This window comes from Elephantulus edwardii, unplaced genomic scaffold, assembly GCF_000299155.1.
Source record: "Elephantulus edwardii isolate Elephantulus edwardi_28Jun2011 unplaced genomic scaffold, EleEdw1.0 scaffold00057, whole genome shotgun sequence".
In the NCBI taxonomy this organism is placed as follows: domain Eukaryota; kingdom Metazoa; phylum Chordata; class Mammalia; order Macroscelidea; family Macroscelididae; genus Elephantulus; species Elephantulus edwardii.
In genome coordinates, this window is record NW_006399807.1 from 7,258,514 (window position 1) to 7,282,291 (window position 23,778).

At 46.1% G+C, this 23,778-nt stretch overlaps 1 protein-coding gene and 1 pseudogene across 1 annotated transcript in view; one reads left to right on the plus strand and one right to left on the minus strand.

Annotated features, from left to right (window-relative positions):
- The window catches only part of FAM78B (family with sequence similarity 78, member B), a 132,416-nt gene that overhangs the window by 28,706 nt on the left and 79,932 nt on the right, over positions 1-23,778 (minus strand). The window lies entirely within an intron of this gene.
- Positions 9,176-9,713, plus strand: LOC102849470 (annotated as a pseudogene).

The following is a 23,778-nucleotide window of genomic DNA, read 5'->3' on the forward strand; positions in this document are numbered from 1 at the left end:
AACTGCAGTACATGCATGTGTGACATACGGTGTTCCGGAGTTCTCGCTTTATGCAATCACAGGTCTGCAGTTGGAAGGGAAGCAGGAGGCTGGGATGCAGGGCTGATCTCAAACTACTAAATGTCATAGGATATAGAGCGTTTTAAAGATATTTCTTCACTTAACTCTCAGACCCACTCTCCTTTGCACTGTGCTTATTATTAAAGCCATTTTACATTTAGGAAGACTGAGCTTTAAGGAGACTAAGCAACTTGTCTAAAGGGACCAAGCTAGCAGACCCCAGGGCACACCAGTCCCTGAGCATCAGGAAAGGGGGATGCTCTGTCTGCGTGCACCATCACCCCACTGCGGACATCCCATGCCACACCCTGCCCCCACTGTGGCTGCATTCCTTGTTTGCAAGGGGCCCTGTGTGAGAGGTGGCTTTTTCTGGAGAGCCTCTAAGTGCATAGGACATCTTCCTTTTTTAGAGTGTTGCAAACTTGAGAAGCCTCATCCTCCTTCCCTTCTAGACCCACAAGTGAGGGCAGATCAGCTGGAGCAGCTAGCGGGTGGGGTGAGTCTGTCTCAGGAGTTCTGGACAGAGGAAGCAGTAACAAGCGTCACAGGTTGGAGCAGGGGTTGTGAGGAGGGTTCTGTAGGTAAAAAGAAGGCAAAGGAGCAAAGGAGAGTTGGTTACCCAACAGACAAGGCGAGCATGAGTTTATTTATGCTTATTAACTACTTTCTCGTGAACAATTTCAAATGGACTTTCCTCCATATTTCATGTAACAAAACCCCCACGAAACTGTCATTACAGATGAGTATGTAAGCACATTTAAACCTGTGCTCACCCACCTCTGTCTCTATCTGAGACTCTCAATTTAGAAGGTGCTAAGGGGTTGGCAGTGAAACAGAAGCCAGTCATACTTGGAAACAGAATCTTTGATGTGGTGGAATGTATGTGACATTGTTCCCTACATGTTAGCAAGTCCTCACAGGTAAGCGCATGCATAGGAAGGGTTAGTGGCCTAGTGGTAAAAAGCTGTGTTGCCAACCCAAAAGGTGTGCTGTTCGAATCCACCAGCTACTCCACGGGAGAAAGACAAGCATTCTCCTCCTGTGGTTTACAGCCTCAAAAAACTGTGGATTCTGTACCATACATGACCCTACAGTACATAACAACAATGGCTAAATGGTAAGGAGATGTGCTGCCAATCCAAAGGTAGGCAGTTTGAATCCACCCGTGGCTCCACAGGAGAAAGAGAGGGCAATCTCTTTGTGATTTATAGCCTTGGAAATCTGCTGGAAAGTCAGCTGTGAGCTGGTTCCAATTCAACAGCACAGAAAAAACGCACAATAAACCCACGCCTGCTTTATGTCCTAGTAATAGGACACTGCATGTACAGGTAGGGAGAGGCAGTGGTTGGGACAGCTCATGGGTGAGAAGCCAGGCCAGGGGGTGGGGGCACTCATGAGGCTGAGTTTGGAGCACCCTGGGCAAGCCTGGTGCGGGCCAGACGTTCGGGTTCATCAGGGGGCTGCAGGTGCTCGCTTCAGGGTGGCAGATCTGTGTCCTGGGCTGTTCAAGGCTTCCAGGGAGAGGAGGTTAGGGTGTCCACGAACAGGTAGGATGCCCCCTTTATAACAGCAGCTTCATAGCTGGTGACACAGATAGCCAGACACAGCCCTGACACAATGCTCTCTCTTGCCTCTGCCCCAGGTCTCCTAAGCCCACAGGGATCTCCCAGCCTACTCAGACTCCCCCTCCTCACCACTGCCAAGAAGGAGGTGGGGGGTGGGGAAGGGCAAGAAATTGCCATGTACGTGACAGACACAGTGAGTAATGCCAGATCCTCCCTGGAAGAGAGGGTCTCTGCATCTAGGGCGATGAGCGAAGCTGGCACTATTTTGAGGCTGACACGGCTGGCAGAGAGGAGAAAGGTGGTGACTCCCAAAGACCAGTGACAGAGTAAACACAGAGATAATCAGATACTAAATGCAGGAAGCTGCAGACAGAAATGTGATTCCCCAGCTGGAAGCTGTGCCACCTAAAAATATGGAACCGTGGTTCTCACAGGAATGCTCAATGGCCCACATTCAATATAAAATGGCTTCTGGATTATGGGTTAGAGTAAATAAAGAAGATCATCTAAGCAACATAACCATAGGTTTTTAGCCTAAAATGACATCTGGTACCAACATATTGTCTGTCTCTAAGAAACTCAAATTGCTTCTAGTCCCAGGAGCCTTTGCTGTTCTCAGCAAGTTTTTATCCTGAGCCATTCTAACTGGTGGAAAGAATACAAGCTTGCATTTCTAGTTCTCCTTTGGGCCTTCAGAAGAGCCCTGTAGTAAAGTAGTTACGTTCTGCCATACTAACTGAAAGGGGACACTGGTGGCCAAGTGGCAAAAAGCTTCACTGCAACCCCAAAGGCACACAGTTCAAATCCACCAGCTGCTCTGTGGGAGAAGGATGGGTAATCTCCTCCCATGCAATTAATTAACTACCTCTGAAAACCTACCAGAGGGTCAGCTGCTAACTGAAAGGGAGTGCTGGTGGCCTAGTGGCAAAAAGATGCACTGCAATCCTGAAGGCACACAGTTCAAGGCCACCAGCTGCTCCATTAGAGAAGGAAGGACAATCTCCTCTTGTATGATTAACTGCCTCTGAAAATCCGCCAGAGGGTCAGCTGAGGGTTGGTTCTGACTCGAGAGCACACAACAACAGCAACATGCTAACTGAAAGGTTAGTGCTTCAAATCTACCAGATGCTCCAAGAGAGAAAGATGTGGCAGTGCTCCTGCAACGATTTACAGCCTTGGAAACCTTATGAGTCAGTTATACTTCGTCCCACAAGGTCGCCGGATTCAGAATCAACTTGACAGCTATGAGCGGTGTGGCGTTACAGGTTTAGTTTTCAAAATAGCTTTTCTAATCACCGAGTTTCACTCTGCCATGTGGCTGGGTGGGAATATGTGAATAGGGTGTGTTAGTTTATCCACAAGGGCTAGTCCTGCCATTAAACTGAACCGATTCAGCGGCAGATTTTGATAATCTCACCACCAGCAAAGAAGCAGGAATGCGTGTGCCCCCTTGAGGGCCAGAGATTCGTGTACCAGTTACAGACCTGCAGCAGCAGCTGTGATGAAGCAGAGGACCAGAGACCCGACGTGAGACAGAGCTGACCTTGGGACTGCCAGCCCATGGAGGAACTGGAGTTAAGAGCCTTGGCCTGAGTTTGTTGTAAGACTGAGGTGGGGAAATCTGTAACTGGTGGGACTGAGAGCTTTGTAACACTGGCCTGAAGCTGTGGAGCTCAAAGCACATTTCAGAAGCAGCACTGATTGAGCTAGTGTATTCTGCTACTATCCTGCATTTATAGCCTTTTGGCTTCCCTAATTTGGTTCTGTGTGGTCCAAGAGCCATCAGATTTTGGACCCAGTAAAGCAGTAAGACTGGTGCTGGGATGAGTAGAAAGAGGTACAGGAGCTTCAGGGACATGGCTGACCTCATGGGAATTGGTTTTGGGTTGCTGATGTTGTTGACAAGACAATTTCCCTCTGTGACGTTTGTAAAGGTCAAGTATGGCTATCCTTTACAAGTATGGATGCTCTTTTTACAGGCTGGTTTAGAACTCTCAAGTCCCTGTCATTACCCAAGAGCCATGAATGGGAACAGGTTGGTCCTTGTGCATTGAGCCAGTGGCTCTTGCATGGGGCAGTTTATATTACTGTTAGGTGCTGTCAAGTAGAGTACAATTCATAGTGACCCTATGGAACAAAAGATCTGAGCCCTGTTCTATCCTGCACCATCCTCACACTTCCTGATACACAAGAGTCCATTGTAGCAGTCAGTGTCTATCCACCTGCTTGAGGGTCTTCCTCTCCTTCTCTGACCCTCCACCCTTCCCAGCATCATGTTCTTCTCCAAGGAATAGTGGGGTGGGGGGAGAATAAGTTTGGTCTATTCACATCTGAGAACAGCAAGTTTATCTTGGCTGAACATGGCCTCCACTTACTGATTGCTGTACGATGGTTTCCTTTCCTTTCCTTTCCCCTCTCCTTTCCCCCCCCTCCCTCCCTTCCTTCCTTTTCTTTTTTTTTTTTTATGTACGATGGTTTCTACTCCAGGAAATGTGACTTTAAGCGCACAGCTTCTCAATGATTGGTCAGTGGTGGCGTTTTCTTTGTGAAGAAGGAAAACTCATTTTGTAACAGGTTTAATTTCTGGGTCTAGTCCTACAGCAAATGACATGGAATGGTACAGTGGGTATGGCAATGGCCTCAAAAACACCTACTACGGCGAGGACAGCACATATTGTGAGGACCGAGCAATGTTTCCTTCTGTTATACAGTGTGGCTGCTGTGTCAGAACTGACTCCGTCACACTCAACAATGTATAGTTATGTGGCCTTAGACAAATCACAGGAGAGCTTCAGTTTCCTCATCTATCAGGTAGAACAAGAGCATTTTTTATTCTCCTGGAATAAAAAGGCTACTTTAATGTCTTTTTTCCTTTCCAATCCTTTTTTACTTTCTCTCCTCACACAGTTGACCTTCCTGACACAGATACTGCTGAATCTTCCCCTTGCTCTCCTTGACCTTTGACCCAACAAGTCAATTTGGTTGCCAGGGAAACTGCATCCTGGGATCAAGAGAAGTTGAAGAATTATCTTCAAAAGAAGAGAAGCAGGAATCTGTCGCTGGCCTTGACCCTGCTGTTCCCTCGGTGCGAGGAAAGCCCAGCTTCAGATCCTTCCTTTGCCCAGCTGAGCATCTTTGAAGAGTCAGTAAGAGACTGCAACTGCTCTCTGATTTCCGCATTTTTAATATTATTCATGAACATTTTTGTGCCCCCTGTGGCCGAGGCTTATGCAGGTGGTGAACAGTCATTGGCTTTCTCTCCCACATGATGCTGCATGAACCCAGCTCAGTGTGAACTTCCCTCCCCCTCCACTGCCTGCTCATCACTGACGTGGTGACCACACCATACGCAGACTGGCTGGTGGCAACATTGTCAGTGGTGACTTCAGAAGCTACGAAGCTTTGAACTGAGCTACACAGAGAGGCCGGAGGAGTCCCCAGTGTTTACAGCAGAACTCGTGGCCCTGCCAATGACAGGCCCAGCTCCTGAGACCTCATTGGCAGTGCTCTGGGAAGCTGAGCATGTCTGGACTTACAAGGAACAGGGAAGAAGGGACAGGCGCCAGCTTGGAGTGCTGCTCTGCTTGTTGTTAGTGGCTCCAACTCATGGTGACCCCAAGTACAACAGAATGAACTTTGCCCAGTCCTGTGCCGTATTCATGATCATCATGATGCTCGCGTCCACTGCTGTAGGCACTGTGTACTTGGAGTGCCTCCCAACCTGCTGCTTCTGTTATTTATGTACCAGCAAGTCACAACTGACCCACAGTTACCCTCCACTGGGGCTTTAGAAGCAGTAAGTCACATGAGAGGAGCAGCTGGTAGATTCGAACTGTGTACCTTTTGAGTTGGCAGCATGACTCCTTACCACTAGGCCACCAAAGCTCCCTTCTTCCTACATAGAGAGTTTCATCTTCCAGGATGCTATTCTGGATAATATTCTGCTTGTGATCCACAGGTGTTCCATGGGCTAATTCTTGAAAGTAGACTGCCAGGCCTTTCTGCCTAGTGTGTAGAGGAACCTCTGAAATTTGTTCACCACGGATGACCCTATCACTATTTGAAATTCTGGCTGCTGTTTCCAGCACCACAGACATTTGCAAACTATCACGGTGCCACAAACTGACAGATGTGTGATAGTTTTCACTGATCATGTCTTGGAATTCAAAAGTTACAAGTATGGCATGTAAAAACCAAGCTATAGAAGGCCCTGTGCTCTAAAAGTGCACATAGTAAATTAAAGAGAAACCTGTTAGGTCTTTACTGGGCAAATCTGAAAGACCCAGATATTTATATAACTATGGTAACCTGTACACCCCAAGCATTGAGGACTCGCCTTCATAGGGTCACTATGAGTCGCCTGCGACTCGATGGCACTTAACAATAACATCAACATGGAGAAAGAGATCAGCTGGCCCAGAGGACAGAAAGCGATGTTACCAAGCCGAAGGTGGGTGACTTTTAATCTGCGGCCCTCAGGCCTGTCTTTCATTGTTTTTGTTCAGACTTTCCTCTAGGTCATATAGCCCTGGTGTACAAGTTGCCATACAGCAGTCACTTGTGGTTGCTGTGAGGCTGAACACTGTGACACTGATGTGTCAAATGCATTAATGGCTGGTTACCCAATGTGGACGGAAAGTGGGGTGGAGCTCCCCGATTAAAACAAGCTTGGAAGGAGGAGTGGCATCCACTTCTGTAATAGCTTGCCTCCCGAAACCTCACCAAGCTGGAGAGAGGATGAGAGACACCCAAGCGTTGAGGACTCTCCTTCACAGGGTCACTATGAATCACCTGCGACTTGACAGCACTTAACAACAACAACCTGTACACAGTCCCTATAATCTCAGATGACCAAATATTGAGAGTGGAAAGAATATAGGCTCTGGATGAAGACAAGTCGAGGGGTACTGGAGACGGGGCCTCTGGAACATGCCAGACATCAGCCTTTCTCTTTGCTGCCTTTCTTCTACATCACACATCTCTGAGGTCCAGGTGGCTGGGATGTGCCCACTCTTCAACACTCCTAGCCGAGGGACTGGCATGTGAGAAGTGCTCACGGAATGGTGTTATCCCCAGGCCTTGCTGCAGGATCTCAATCTGATCTTGATTTTAGGGCAGTGACAGAGCACCTACTGTATCCCAGCCCCTCCCTGAAAACCGAGTGTGGCATCTGCAGAGTCAGACGAAGGTCCTGGATGGTGGAAACCATTCATGCTCAACTACTAAAGGTTGGCTGTTCAACCCGACCTAGCAGCACCACAGAAGGCAGGCCGGGAGATCTGCTTCTGTAAAGATTCCTTATCATTAGCCAATCTGTGTTCTGTTAACACATGAGGTCACACTGAGTCTGAGTAAATTTGAGGGAAGTGAGTTTACTTGGTTTTTCAGTCAAGAGGATAGTGCCGACATTCTCTTCATCAGTGAAATCCAACATTTAGTGTCCTCCCTGGAGGCTGCTTCTCAGACTTCTGTTCTGAGGTAACACCCTGAAAGCCTTGAGCTTTGTCTTCCAAGCATTTAGAGACAGATCCGGAGAAAAAGTGTCCTTTCATGCTCCAGAGGTTTCTCTCCGAGGCTAATTCTGACTGCTGGTCTCAAGGAAACGTGATTAGGACTTTTGTGCAAATAGGGTGAAGTGAGGTGACGCTCAGCAGAGAAGCAGGCTGGGCTTCAGAGAGCCCTGCTTTCCGCTCTCCCCTTTATTTTCCTTCTGCCTCTCTCTGTTCTGTGTCTGCAGATCCAGGGACCAGGGCAGCTGGTGAGTACGATTATAATAGAAAAGTGATAAATGAATATGGAAGCTAATCCCTAGTAAATCTGTTTTGAAGATGAGAATGACTAAGCTGAGAGAACTGCAGAGCCTGAAGAGAGACACCCCAAGAATTTAAACAGAAATGGTGATGCCGGCTGGCGAGGCCTGGCTGCTTCTGGAGGTAAAATTGCAGAACAGAACGATAGCCAGAGAAGGCCATGGCTCTGAGTTACATCTCTCGATGTTAATTAAGTCTTTGAGAGCCCAGATCAGGCAATTTACTGAACTCAATTTATATTCTCTTAGGCAAAATCACTATGAGTTGGATGAAAATTTAGCCAGAGGGTCATAAAGAATGAGAATGCAGCAGGTGGTGAGGTAGCCTCTGGGCGATCAGAAGCCCCACTCTGTGATTGTTGTATTTCAAATAGTACAGGAAATTAGATCATATTGAACTGAGTGGGTTTTTTTTGCGTGCCAGGAACTGTGCTGAGAATGATGGCCTTAATTCATTCTATCCCTTCATTCCATGCTCAGGCATCCTGGTCCAGAAATCATGTGAGAGTTTAGGGCTTGGTCTTTTCCCTTTTGCAGGTGCCAAGAGGAAGTGATGTATTCCCACTTATTTGTAACTCAAGCAGGAGATGCATTTCATTTTCAGACTGGACTCCAGGTGCAGCGAGGATCCTGCATGTCAGCCAGTCGGTGGATTCCTGCTGAATGACAACTGTCCCAGCCTTGGACCAGGTGACTCTGAACATGTTTGAGAGTTTCAGCTTTTATGTTTACTGAGGTCACTCATATCATACCCTTGGACTGGAGCACCAAGCTCTAAAAAAGAGGCCTCCCTTTTTGAAGGTACAGAAAGCAAATGTGAAACTGGGAATAAATCTGTTGGTCTGTGGTGTTCCTTTTTTTTTTTTAATATTATGACTGCAGCCTTCAATATGGATTGAGGCTCAATATCAAGAAGACTGAGATTCTCATCACTGGACCAACTGGCAGCATCAGGATGGATGGTGAAGAGATTGAGGTTGTTCACAGCTTTAGTTTGCTTGGCTCCACAGTCAACACTCTTGGTACCAGAAGCCAGGAAATTAAAAGATGTATTGCCATGGGAAAGGCTGCTGTTAGAGACCTCTCCAAAGTACTGAAGAGCAGTGGTATCTCTCTGGAGACTAAAGTGCATCTGATACAGGCCATGGTCTTTGCAATCACTTGTTATGTGTCAGAGAGTTGGACAATGACTAGGAAGGATGAAAGGAGAATTGATGCCTTTGAGCTGTGGTGCTGGTGAAGAGTATTGAGGTTACCACGGACTGCTAGGAAAACAAACAGATTCATCCCGGAAAGGGTTAAACCAGGCAGTTTCTTGGAGGCAAGGATTCTGAGGCTCCGTCTAACATACTTTGGACATGTTGTAAGGAGGGACCGCTCCTTGGAGAAGGACATCATGCTTGGGAGGGTGGAGGGACAGTGCAGAAGGGGAAGGCCCTCTATGAGGTGGATTGATTTAGTGGTTGGGGTAATCGGAATGGGTGTTTTGGTGACGGTGCGATTGACACAGGACAGAGCAGAGTTTAGGGCTGTTGTACATAGGGTCGCTATGACAACAACAACATCATCAATACTGACTGGCAGTCCTGGAAGAAGTTCTTATTTCTAACGAAGTCTTCAAATTTCAGCAATCCTTGATGATAAAAAAAAAAAAAGAAAGAAAGAAAGAATGAAAGAAAAGAGCAGGAACCTGGCACTTGCTGTCGTGTCTTCCAAGCCATGTTGTCTTTCTGCCGACCCGATGGCCTCCCAGAACTGCAACCCAGCCACAGCCAGGTTGTTGCCTCCCGAAAAGGGGCAGAGCCTAGGGGGTGCACTGCCCCGGGCTCCGTGGGCAAGAGGCTTCAAGAGGAGCTGAGGACCCTCATGATGTCTGGCGACAAAGGGATTTCTGCCTTTCCTGAACCCGACAACCTTTTCAAATGGATAGGGACCATTCGTGGAGCCGCTGGCACAGTCTATGAAGACCTGAGGTATAAGTTCTCCCTAGAGTTCCCTAGCGGCTTCCCTTACAAAGCGCCCACGGTGAAGTTCCTCACTCCCTGCTACCATCCCAACGTGGACACTCAGGGTAACATCTGCCTAGACATCCTGAAGGACAAGTGGTCTGTATGGATGACATCAGAACCATCCTCCTCTCCATCCAGAGCCTGCTAGGAGAACCTGGCATCGACAGCCCTTTGAACACACAAACTGCTGAACTCTGGAAAAACCCCACAGCCTTTAAGAAGTACCTACAGGAAACCTACTCGAAGCAGGTCGCCAGCCAAGAGCCCTGACCCGCTCTGTCCAGCCTCTGTCCTTGTGTCGTGTCCTCTTTTTCCTTAGTTGATCTGTCCTCCTTGATTTCTGTTCAAGACTCTGTATCTGAAGCTGTGGCGTCCTTTCTGTTTTATTCGTTGTTTTTTTTTTAAGTTAAGCCTCTGTTTGAACCTTTATGATGAATATATTAAATAAGCACATTTGGGGTTAGTTTAAAAACAACAGGAGAGCTCTGGTGGCCTAGTGGCAAGGAGCTGCAACTACAATCCCAGAGGCTCACGGTTCGAATCCACCAGATGCTCTGCCGGGAAAAGGAGGGACAATCTCCTCTTGTACCACTCAGATCTGATTTGATGGTATACTCACACAAAAATAAAAACAAAAACAAAACAAAACAAACAAACAAAAAACACCACCACCACCACCACCACCAACAAAACCCCAAAAAAAAGGAAAAAAAGAGAAAAGAGCAGGAACTTTTCACAACCATCTCATTTCGTCTTCATAGCAATCCTGTGAGGTACATAGGAGAGTAGTCCCATTTTACAGATGTGATCCTGAGGCTCGGGGAGTTTTAATCAATTATCCATAGTTGTATACTGTAAGTGCTGGAGCTAAGACATGAGTATAAAGTCATTGAGCTCTCACTCACTCACTGCCATCGAGTGGAACCGACTCACAGCTGATCCTCAGTGAGGGTCAGGGGCAGTCGATCGCCCTTCTATCTCCTGCAGCACAGTTAGTAGATTCGAACCACCTGTCTTCAGATTGACAGCAAAACTCCTTACCCATGAGGCCACTAGAGCTCCCTCATTGAGCTCTAGAGCCCGTGTTTTTAAGAAATTATTGTCAAGTGTATTGTTAGAAGGATGACAAATTGGAGATGAATTATGTTTCCGTCCCCCACTTTTTTAAAATACAGAAACTTGCTATGCAGAGTCAAGCTCAGCTTTGTCCTATTGGTCCTTGCTGAGGATCACTGGCTCAAGAAGATAGCCGGTGACACCTGCAGGTCCTGTCCTCGTCAAGGTGGGGAGGTGACGAGCGGTCAGCAAGTTCGCTCATGATGGTTTTTCAGGATCAGTTTTACTGTCCTTGGATTCCCCTTGTGTGGGCTCCAGATTCAAGGCCTTTTCAACCCAGGCCCTCCCCTATAGGCTTCCTGAAGATATCCTTTGTGGGATGAGAAAGCTATGTTTGAAATCTGATCTAACTTGCAGTTTTAACATTCAGATTCCTTTCTTGCTCCTGGTTCAGTTTCCTCATCTGTAAAACAGTGACTGCTTCAGAGCCATGAAGATGAAGTTCAATGTGTGATGAGAGATCACATGTAGAAGCCTTGTAGCATTAGTAATTCACCATGGAAGTAAATTTATTTTCACTGGAGTGGGGGCGGCCACGAGGCCTACCCTCCAAGGTTACATGTGTTTTTTGTGGGTTTTTAAAAAAAATTTATTATTTTTTTGTGTGTGTACCATCAAATAGGATCTGACTGGTACAGGAGGAGACTGCCTCTTTCGCCAGCAGTGCATCTGGTGGATTCAAACTGTGTACCACTGGGATTGCAGTGCAGCTTCTTGCCACTAGGCCACCAGAACTCCCTCGGTACCTGTGTTTTTAAAGAGGAATTTGACTAAGCAAATGAAGCTTAAATGCTGGTGGAGAATGTGTATGCCATCTTGGACCTCCAGGAGTCTCCCCACTTCCTGCAGCCGGTAAGGAGTTCAGGAGTGGCTGTATGATACTCCTTCGGAGGGTACAGTCCAGTGTGTTGCTCCTTTTTCGCTCCCGGGCTTGGCCTGGAACAACAATGGGCAGCAAACGAACTGGTGTGCCCAGGAAACAGAAGCGTTGCTACAGAGGAGATAAGAGGGTCTGGCGATGGACAGGCACAGGTGTATAAGCACAGGTAAGGCTTGCAACCTGCTTCTAAAAAGGAGATGCTGCTTCCAGCCGGTGCAATGCCAGGACCCAGGCTGGTGCAAACCAACGAAGGCTGAGGCCTCCAGGGCGCAGCCCATCCTGACCCACAGCACCTCTTAATACAGTGAGACCCCCAAACCTGGCCCCTGTGGGGCAAACCAGCTCTTTATGTAGCTACGCATGAGATAGTATAAATCCAACAGACACTGCTTATCCTTTCAACATTCAGTCAAGGGCTTCCTCAGTGCAGACTCTAAGCTAGTTATGATGTATGGTGACAGAAATGCATTCCGATAGGACCCAGTCTGTGTGGTGTTTACACATGTATTATCAAGCTGAATTCTTGACACAAGCCAGCGTATAACACCATCTGAAGCCCTTTTAGAGGTCAGGAAAATGAGACTCAGGAACGTAGACCGTCTTAAGTCATAGTAAACGGCAGAGCTAGGGCTAATGCCCACTGGGGTTATTGGTTTTGTCTCCTGTCATTCACAGAACAGGTGGAGTTGTCAAAACTGAATTTTATCTAATTCAGTGTCGATCTATTCTTTTTTGGCAAAGACTGGCTTTGGGGGCCTTGAAGAGAAGATGCTTCAATCCTGGGCTCAGAGGATGGTGCAGAGGGAAGAAAAGAAACTTTTGCTTCCTTCCAACCATGCCTCTCTCCCTTTAGCTCTGCTCCTAGTTTTCTTGTAACGAGCCCTGGTGTGCAGTGGGTCAGGTGGTGGCTTGTACGCCGAAAGGTTGGTGGTTCGAACACACTAGCTGATCCACAGGGGGGAGATGAAATCTCCCCTCATGAAGATTCACAGTTTTGCTGTCCTACAGAACTGGAAGAGACTTGAAGGCAGTGAGCAGGATCACAAGGGGGCGCTGTGGCAGCCAACACCCTGGCTGTGATCTACCATGTTACACCCTCAGTTTCCACAAGACGCCAAGAAGTATGCATTGTAAGGCTCACTTTACAAATAATGTGAATCAGGTCAGGTATAAGAAACCCAGGGAGATCTGATGGGGTCATCCATAGGGAGCTATGCTACTGATCCAAAGGGGAGGGGGCTCTGGGGAGCTACAAATCCATCGCTGGCTCCACAAGAGAAAGATGTGCATTTCCTCCTGTGAGATTTACAACCTCTGAAAATCTGCTGTAAGGTCCCCTAAGAGCCGGTTCCATCTCACTGGCTAAGAGGTTTTGAGTCTATGAAGCCCAGGCTCTTCACGGTTCTGACATCACACCAGTAAATAGCGCTGGTCCATTGAGGGGTCAGCCCACCAGTCTGCAGGGCCTGCCTTCCATTCCTTTTGCTATTATGGCTCTAGTTCAGCCACACTTGGCTTTCCTCGCCCATACACTACTCTAATACGCTAGTGGAAGATATTTAAAAACTCTAGTGAGCACTTGCACAGTCCAGGCTCGATGCTAGACTGCCACTCTAGCGAGGGCCAGAGATAAAAGAGCAACACTAGCACGCAGTGTGAGTGTCTGCTTGGCAGAAGTCCAAGTGTGGGGTGTAATCACAGGACAGGGAGACCTGGATCAGCAAGGGGGGGAAGCCGTGGCCATGGGCCAAGGGATTCTTGGGGTCCCCATCACAAATCCAAGACAACTAAGTACCTAACAACGCCTCTCAAAGATCCATTTGAAAATGAAAACTACTCAGAAGCCTTCCAGGGCTCCCCATCACCAATGGGATAAAGGACAGCTCCGTAGTGCAGCTCATGACATTCGTCCTCCATGCTCTGACTTTATCTTCCTTAGTGCCCCCGTATATAGGTCTGTCCTTCTAAACTGGAAGCACCTTGAAGGTGAGGCATATATTCACAGATGTTCTCTTATTGCTATACAATCCTGTTAGGTGTTGGTGAGTCAATTTCAACTAACAGGTATTCCGTGTGACCGAGCAGAACTGATCCATTTGGTGTTTTTGGCTCTAATGTTTTTAGAGGGGACTCTGGTGACCTAATGGGCAAGGAGTTTCACTGCCAACTCAAAGGCAGGTGGATCAAATCTACCAGCTGCTCTGAAGGAGAAAGATGGACAATCTTTTCCTGTGCAGTTTACAGCCTCTGAAGAAAAAAAAAATCTGCTGGGGGGTGTGTGTCAGTTATGAGTCAGTTCCAACTTGATGGCACATAAAACAACAACAATCTTTATGGAAGCCGACTGCCAGCTGGCTCTCTCCTAGAACTGATGGGCGAGTTCAAACTTCCAGGCTTATAGTTGGTAATCCCAGTGCTTAAATGTTTGCACTACCGGGGTGTGTGTTTGAGTCTTTCTGCTGTGTGCTTATTAAAATAATGAGCTCATTTCCAAGGTTGGTGTAATTATCTCAAAGAGAAGACCTATTTTGCTTTCCTTTGAGTCTTAATGGATGAACAGCCCAAACCCTCATCATTTTGGTCACTGGAGGAAGAAGAGTGGTAAACAAATGAGTGGGGTACATGATTCTTCCGGGATGTAGGGCAGAACAGTCCTGCACACCAATTTTCCCAAGCTCAGCCCCATGGACAGCTAAGCACAGAGGACCCCGGTCCATTTAGAAGTCCTCTGAATGCAGGGGTCCTTGGCCATTTCTTTTGTATACCAGCTGGCTCTTCTCCAGTCCTTTATACCCTGCAAACAGTGCTCTGCACACACCATACATTCAGAAAGGTCTGCGTGAACACTGAACACGCTCAGATTCCCACCAGGATGGGGTTTATAATAGAGACAAATTCTCCCACACAAAGTTTCAAGGAGAAAAGAAGTGCCCTTTAGGTGAGAAAATTGGGTGTCTGGGAACATTTCCAGCCAGGAGAGTTCCAGCAGGACATGACAAAACGTGGTCCAGCCTGCATCACAACACCACAGCGGGGGTGGAAGCATGACCTTTCCTCATCCTTCCCCGGCCCTGTGCTAGCTATGTCCTCCCCAGAGGAGAGTGGGGGCCTGCCCGGAACTACAACAATCTGACTTCTTTAACACAGACAGGAGGACATCTTGGGGGTCTTGGTTTTTCTTCCATAAATTCAGAGACCATGACTATCCTAAGCGGCATGTTAGCAATCAGGCTGGGTCTCAACCATATTTATCGCTATGGCTCTTGATTTCCCAGGGAAGTCATCTGGTCTTGTAAAACTAGCTACCCTCAGCCTTCTCCATGTGGTAGTACAGCCATGACCAAGTCTCACATTTCTTGGGGGGAAAGCGAAGGATTTGGCAGGGCTGGGGCCTGTGATATGACCATTCTCTCAAGATGTTAGAGAATGTGGCTGTTAGTCCCTTCCTCACACTGACGTGAAGAAACAACACGGTGTGTATGCGGATTCCACAGATACTTACTGAGAGTCTCCCACTGTCCTAAGAATTGGGACACAATAGTGAGTTAATAGGCAAAAGAGCCACCCTCATGCAGCTTAGATGGTGGCTGGGAAACCAACATCTAATGAAGAAATGCTGCTGTTCCTGGTTACCTCCAATTGGCCCTAGCTTGGGGCGATTCCATGCTCAACAGAACCAAGCACTATGCAGGCCTGTGACAGCTTCATGATTTGGCTGTGAATCACTGTGCTACACAGAGCTGCCACTGGCTGATTTTTGTGGCCATACCTTCCAAGTTTACCTTAGTCTAGAAATTTTGTTAAAACCTTTTCAGCATTATAGCAATAAGCAAGCTCTCACTGACAGATGCGTCGTGGTGGTGGTGGATACGATGCATAAGTGGACATTAAACCTGGATCTCCTACATGTTGTTGTTATTAGGTGCTATTGAGTATGGCTCCTAGTGACCTTATGAACAATGACTCTGAACCATGTCCAATCCTATGCCATCCTCATCATCTCTGACATACTTGAGTTCACTGCTGCAGTCACTGGGCCAATCCACCTTGTCAAGGGTTTTCCTTTCCTTCACTGACCCTACATCTTTGCAAGTATAAGAACCCTTTCGAAGATTTAGCCCCTTAGATGCCCCAAAACACACGAGATGAAGTTTTGTCATCTTTGCCTCCAAGAAGCACTCTGGCTGTACCTTCTGTAAGACATCTCTGTTCTTTTGGCCTCCATGGGCTATTCAATAATCTCTTCCAACACCACACTGCAAATGCATCAATTCCACTGTCACCTTTATTCACTATCTAGCTCTCAAAAGCATAGCAAGTAACTGCACAGAGCATGGCCTGAATCAGGCACACCTTCTGCTACTCAATCACCACTGTCTCCAACAAACAGAAGAGAGCAAACAAGGAGGGAAGAGGATTTCGGGGAAGTCTCTTCAAGAATATGATGATTCAGCCAGCACCCAGCTGAAGTGCAGAAGAGAACCATGAGGGTAGCAGGAAGCAGAACACTCCAGGAGAGGAGGGATGGCAAAGTCTAGGCTATGAAGCAGGCACATCTTAGCATGTTGAAGTCAACCTCAAACTGAGGGACAGGTGAGGTCAAGGAGATAGTAGGGACAGTGAAAGGGGATCTACTGCCCATCTTCAGTGTGCCAGGAAGGTTCTAGGATCTGGGAATACAAAGCTGGACAAGTTACGGCTCTGACCTGCCCGAAGCTCATGAGACGGCGAGACCAGGAGAGAGGTGGGTACCCTGGGGTATGTGCTGAGGGGTCTCTGGGGGGGCAGGGGGCTCAGGAAAGGCCTCCAGAGGAGCCCTCCCAAGGTGGCATGCACACACAGAAGTGCCAGGAGTCTAAATAAAGCTGTGCTCCTGAGCCAGTTTTCCTCTCCTGTCATCTATCTTGGATCCCCTGACCTTTCTGAGCCCACATTTTCTTTTACATAAATTGAAAATGATACCTACACTCTCTAGAGGGGAAAATTCTTCTGTATGAAATTGTTTTTTTCCTCACTTTATTTTTATTTTATATTGGGCTGCCTACAAAATTTATATACACTGTGTATCACTGCATTTCACACATTCTCACATTCACATGGTGTTTCAAAGGATCACTCATATAGACTGTGTTTCATAAAATTGACCATCATTAATCAATGTCTGCTATTACCGTGTCTATTCAAGGTCCCCATTGGATCTTTCCTAATTCCTTCACTTCCCTCCTGTATGAAATTGTTTCGAAAAGTGTAAATCCCTGGACAAACAGCACATACTGCCACGATCTAATTGCAAACACATACTTTATGGCTCTGTGGGGGGGTGTACACAGGTGTGTAAGTGCAAGCAGGGGTGTGTGTACACACAGATGGATACACAGACTTCTCTAGCACCTTTCTACTCACTTGGAACCCACCAGGTGTACTTCCATCTGGAAGGAGAGTCAGGCTTTTGGATCCAAAGACCTGTTTGTATTCTGTGGACACGATGGTGAACTCTTAAGTGTTCAGTCATTGGGGTGGATGCCCATTGGTTTTGGGGGTCCTCGTCATCTCCAACCAGAGTCAGAGAAGGTGCTCTGCCCTTGCATTCCAGGCCTGAACTGATAGGTGACCGCTGAGCATAGGTGACTGCTGAGCTCTGGTGCTTGACTGCACTGCACTGCCATTTGTTTGCATGCAGGAGGAAGATTCTGCTTCACAAAAGTTGGACCTGCTATGTCCAAAGCCAAATTTCTCCTTAGCAAGAGGCACCCAGCCAGAGAAAACAGTCTGCCCTCTCTCTAAGAAAGGTATAGTAAATTTCCATCAGTAGACTGAGCAAGGTCCTAGTTTAAAAATGGAGTCACCTCCCACAATGAAGTTAGAATGAAGTGTGTTCCTCATGTCCACATCCTAGAGTTTAAAAAAATCTTTTACCTCTAGGTCTCTTCAGGGGGAATTGTCCTTTCACTAACCCTGATGCTGTACAGATTACATCTCCCAGTATACTGTCTCCAATGAGAGTGAGCCTCCAGTAAGCTCACCTTCCTCAGATCAAACTACTAGTCATGGAGCAACAGTGGGATTCAGTCCTGGTTCTGCACCCTCAGGTCTTGAAGTCTATCTGTGCAGTAAGGGGAGTAGAGCACATGACCCCTCCAGGTCCCTTTCAGTTCAGTTCCTAGGATATCATGCTTTGTCATTTCCAATGACAGTCCCCTGCCAACAAGCCTGGCTGAGAGGTCACCATGTCTCCTGGCTTGAACTTTGCCCTCTGTGTTCCTGTGGGTTTTATTTTCTTCCCCAGTTCAACTGTCCTAGTCATTTTCAAATGATCTTCAGCAGTATTTGCTTATACATGATGTTAATGATACTGTTAAAAAAATTCCCCATTTTGTTGTATCGCCATTCTTGGGAATGGGAACAAACACGGATCTCTTCTAGTCAGTCAGCCAGCAGACAGCTGTTCTCCAAAGTGCTTGGCACAGACTGGTGAGCACAGTCAGGGCTGCATTTGTTGGTTAAAACATGTCAACTGGTAACACACTTATTCCGGGGGCCTTATTTTTTGCCAATGCCTTCAGTGCAGCTTGAACTTCTTCCTTTATTACCACTATCTTTTGATCATAATTACATAGACAGGGAATTGCCAGAAGTTCAAGCTGAATTTAGAAGAGGCCTTGCCACCAGGTTTATCATTACTAATGTCAGATGGAACCTAGCTGAAAGAAAAGAATACCAGAAGAATGTCTATTTGTGCTTTATTGACTATGCAAAGGCTATTAACTGTGTGGATCATAACAAATTATGGCTAATATTGAGAAGAATGGGAATCTCAGAACACTTAACTGTACTGTGAAACCTATAACTAGACCAGGCTATTGTGCAAACAAAGCAAGGGCACACTGCATGGTTTAAAATTAAGAAAGGTGTGTGTTGGGATTGTATCCTTTCTCCATACTTAAATCTATACGCTGAGCAAATTATTTGAGAAGCAGCACTCTATTGTGGAAGAATGTGGCATCAGGATTAGGGGAAAACTCAGGAATAACCTTTGTTATGCAGATGACACAACCTTGCTTGCTGTAAGTGAGAAGAAGGACTTGAAGCACTTGCTGCAGAAAGTTAAACACTGCAGTCTTCAAAAGGGATTGCATTTCACCTCTAAGAGAACAAAAGGTCTTCCTCTCCTTTGCTGTCTGTCCTGCCACCTTCCCAAGAATGATGTCTCTCTTTAAGGAAAACCTTCACCTTAGCAACATGCTTGGGAAGGTGGAGGGACAGCAAAGGAGAGGAAGACCCTCAACCAGGTGTATTGACACAGTGACTGCAACAATGGCCCTGAGTGTGTCAGAGATTGTGAGGACAGCACAGGACAGGACAGGATTCAGGTCTGTTGTTCACAGGGTCTCTGTGAGGTGTACTTGACAGCATCTATCAACAACAACCCCAGTTCAAAGGCAGACTCAAGTCCCCAAGTAAGATTCTTGCCTAACTCTGCATTATGGGAAACATGCAGCTTGCTCTTAGAGCTCAAAGAATACAACAGTAGAGCAATACATACTCAAACAACACCTTTCCTTTTCTTCACCTAGAAGATCAGCACTTACAGTCTTGGCACTCTGGATACCACGCTTCTTCATCAGTTATGCTAAATGTATCCATTTGCTCCCATCTGAGAAGTACATCTCCCTGGGACCTTCATTCCATCCCAGTTTTAATGACACTCATTTCTCTGTGGAAGTATGCATTCATTAGCACAGACTTCTCTTAAGAACACAATTGGCAGTTTTATTCATGACAGAAAGGTCTGAATTTTGACTGATGAGTCAAAACCTTAGATCATAGCAGCTGACTGGTCTGGAAAAGCTGGACTTTAACTACAGAGCTTCCTTCTAGATGAACTGAGCCTGGGAACTAGACATAAGCAAACTACAGGAGACCTGGGAAGGACACTGAAGTTAAGCCAAATGGGCCTGCAGAGCTGGAAGAGGAATCTGTTCAGTTCTCCTCCAAGAAGACTGAGCAAGGGAGAGCAACTGGACAGGGGGCTTCTGGTGGCGGGCAGAGACAGAATCCAGAGGAGATAGATGGGGGTGTAGAGAAGGAGGCTGAGCTGCAGTGATCCTCTGGGGCAAAAGACACACAGATTCTACAGGAGAACTGCAGCCCTGTCTGGAGAGGGTAGGAACAAGAGCCAGACAGAAGGAATGGGCCCCATTAGCAACACTGGGAGAAGTTACAAGGAAGTGGATTCAGCTTCTGTAACTAAAGAAGTTGCTGGCACCTGGCGAGGCTAGGGTGGAGTGGGCTCTCTCAGAGATGGTCCATTTTTTGCAGAATATGGATAACCAGGGCCAGGAATTCATAAAGTGGCACCGCGCTTAGAGAGGATGGCTGGAATATAGAATCTCAAGATCCCTTTGAACTCTTAAAGAGTCTGAGATTTGATGTGTTTTTTGTTTGTTTGTTTACAATGTGCAAACCAAGATAACCCTCCAATATATCACTTCAGTTAATCACATAGAAATAGAAGAACTTCTCATTTCATTTTCTGATAGGGTTGATGCCTTTCACACAACTTTAACATCACAAACAAATTTACTGCTCATCTAACCCAGGGGTTGGCTAACAAGAGCCTGCTGCTTGTTTCTGTAAATAAAGTTTTACTGGAACACAACCATGTCCGTACTGTTTACATATCATCGCTGGCTGGCTGTTTTCATTCTGTAATGGTAGCAGCGAGTAGTTGTGACAGAGACTGTACAGCGTACAAAGCCTGAAATATTTATTATCTGATACTTTAGTGAAAACCTTTGCCAATTCTTGTTCTGATCTGACCCTCACTGTATATAGGTAAGAAAATGGAGGCTGACAGAGTTAAGTGATTTATTTCAGGTGAGCTCCTTGGCCACTCACATCTGACACTTGACCCATGTTTCCCTTTAACCCACAGTGCCCCCCTCCACTGCTCTGTTGATGGGCACTTCTTCTCAACCTCATTTAAAGATATTAGGAGACGGGGGCAGAGGTGAACTGACTGGCCCAGGGTCACTCTGGCTTACTGTCACAGGAGAGCTCTCCCGTTTCTGAGTTCTAATCGTACAGAGCCAGCTTCAAATTGCTACTTCAAGGCGGCTGAAGCCTCCGAAGGCAGAGAGAGCTCCTGAGGGCAAGAACCCACTCCCTCTCAGCATTAGCATTCACCTTCTGTTATCCAACAAAAGGACACATTTACAACTGCCTTGAGTTCAACTTGAAAACCCACAGGTTTCCAGGGAAATCACTTCAAGCAGCCCTGATCCTTTAAAATGATTTCAACACACCCAGTTGCCTTCAATTTCTTCAGTGGCATCTGCTACAAACCGCAAAACATATGAGTACTTGATATTTACCTTCATTTAAAATAAAAGATTCCAGAGGAGACAATGAAAAGAGAAGAACAACAACAACAACAAAAAAACCAACCACAAACCAAATCTCATAAGCAGCCAAAAAAAAAAAAAAAGAGCTAACTACAATCATAATTAAAGAATCAGACTGTCACTGAGGCTGAGCTGGGGCCTCTGCCCATCTGTGTGGGAGATTCCTCACAGCAATGCAATGCAGCATCCATCAGGCCATTAGAATAATTTGCCTTTGTCCAGGAGATCCTAACTTGAAAGTTGACTTCCCACTTCAACCCTTCAAAAAGCTGCCTCAGAGCCGGGTCTGTTTTCCTACTCCTTGCCTTTTATAAGCCTTTAAATGTTTCCTGCATTTACACTTCTACACATCTCTCTTGGACAGAAAGGAATGAATATGCATGCAAGAGATTAAAGTGCATCAACAAGCCTAACAAAGTGGTCAAGAGAATAAAGGAAGTGTGTTATAAGTGGCCACATGAGACTCCCCAGCATGATACATTTAAGGTATATGCATGGACCCGCAGGCCCACAGAGCTCCAGCCTGCCTTGAATTTCAAAGGGGATATTTTCCAGTCAAGAAAGGAATCCCAGGCTGAGAGAGAAGAGAAGTTAACAAAAGCAGCTGAGTGTAGGCTCATCCAGGGGGTCTACTTTCTGGTTTGTTACTTTTACCTCTGAAGCTGGCCTATCCCTCTGGGCAGAGTCAGGTCCTCCTACTTAAAGAAAGTGAGGAGAGATGTGTGTCACACAAGTGCTGAGTGGGCACTGAGAAGATCTGTATCTCTGTCTAGAGTTAAAGGTCCTGGGTGGTGCAAATAATCTTCACTTGATTATCCAACTAAACGTTGATGGTTTGAACCCACCCAGTGGCGCCACCAAAGAAAACGCCAAGGATCGATCCCCACAAAGATCACAGCCCAGAAAAAGCCCATGGAGAGTTCTACTCTATAAAATGTGGAAGTCAAGACCAACCACATGACAGTGAGTTTGGTTCAGCAGGGCTTGTTATAGCGATTGGGACTCTGTGCCAGGAAATAAAGAAAAGATGGCCTTAAGAAAGAAATAAAACCATTGGAGATTGCATGATACAATTCTACAAGGCGTATTCATCACAAATATCTTTTTCAACAATATATAGGATAGAGTATACATACACATGGTCCTTGGTATATGGATGCGCAGGGATCCAATGGATGTCATCTGTGAAGTAATGGGAACCCCCTGCTGTCAAGCTTCCAGGGGGCTGTAAATCTCTACATGAGGGGACCGCTCACCTGCCTACACTGGAGCAGCTGGGGAGGTGGGGTCCAAACCATCAGCTTTTCAGTTGGCCGCCCAACACGTACACCCTATCCCTCCAGAACTCCTTACTGAGACAATCTCATTGCCATCAAGTGGGAATGACTCATAGCTGACTCTCCAGAAGGTTTTCCAAGGCTGTAAATCATACAGAAGGAGAGTGCTCATCAGAGCCACTGGTTGATTAGAACTGTTCGAGGGGCACCATGCTGGAGTTAGCATCACAACACCTTACACACCACACTATCAGACGTTCCCAAAGAGACAATAAAGAAGCCAGTGTGACCACTTGGGACGAGGCCAGTGGGTCAGACCATCAACTGTTGGTATGAAAGTTCAAGTAGAAGCTAAAGAAAAGGAAAACAAGTCCATAAGAATCAAAACACAATGGTCAGTATATCCCCCTGCGAGTTAGGGACCTCACGAACAAATGTGAGGTACTGGACATTAATGACGTAAGGACAGATAATTGTGGGATATCATCAAGGGCATCAGGAAGAAAGAAAAAGGCCCTTAAAATGAAAGACTAAAATAGATGTCAGAATATAGAAACTTGCTTTTGAATATAGAGAAGCTAAAGTCTACAGAAGAAATGATGTAGCACAAGGGCTGAGAAGAATCTCAAAGGCTGTCTAAAGAAGACAAAATGAAGTATTATAATGAAATGTGCCGAGACCTAGAATTAAAAAACTGGAAGGGAAGGATACTCAAGTTGAAAAGAACTAAGGGGAAAAAAGATTCAAGCCTGGAAGTTCTAATAGTGAAGGATTCTACTGGCAAAATACTCAACGACAATGGAATTCAAAAGAAGACAGAAGGAATACTCAGAATCTCTATAACAAGAAGAATTGGCACAATCATTTTAGCAGCATATAATCAAGAATGAATGTCCCTGAAGAAGCCCAAGTTACAAGCAAAAACACTGGCAAAAACAGGCTCTAGGAAATGTCAGAATATGAGTTGAGATGTTTCAACTAACTGATGCAATGCTGGGCTGTTCTCACTCACGTATGCCAAGAAATTTGGAAGACAAGCTACCTGATCAAGCCAAGTGGAAGAGAACCAATTGAGGACCCACTTCAAAGAATGTGGAAATTAAGAATATGATGGATATCACACACCTGCATAATGTTTTCTGAAGATTATGAAAAAATGGTCGTAGCATTTTATCAACACAGAACTGTAAGAAATTGAAGCCAGATTCAGATGAAAATGTGGAAAGGCATTATTGCTGATGTCAGGTGGCTCCTGACGGAAAGCAGAGCATACTAGGAAGATGTTCACCTGTGTTGACTACGCAAAGCCGTTTGGCTGTGTGGAACATAGAAATTCATTGATAACACTGGAAGAATGGGAATCCCAGACCATTTAATTTGGCTCATGTGAAGCCTATACAGAAAATAAAAGGTAACCATTCAAACAGAATCAGGGGATACTGTGCAGTTTAAAACTCAGGAAAAGTGTGTGTCAGTTGCATCCTTTTGTAATACTTCTTGAGTATTTATGCTGAGTAAATAATCTGAGAAATGGGACTATTTGATGAAGAATGCAGTATCAGAGTTGGAAGAAGGATCATTAAAAGTCTGAAAATGCAGGTGACACAACCTTGTTTTCTGGAAGTGAAGATTACTCGAAGCATTTACTGATGAAGCTC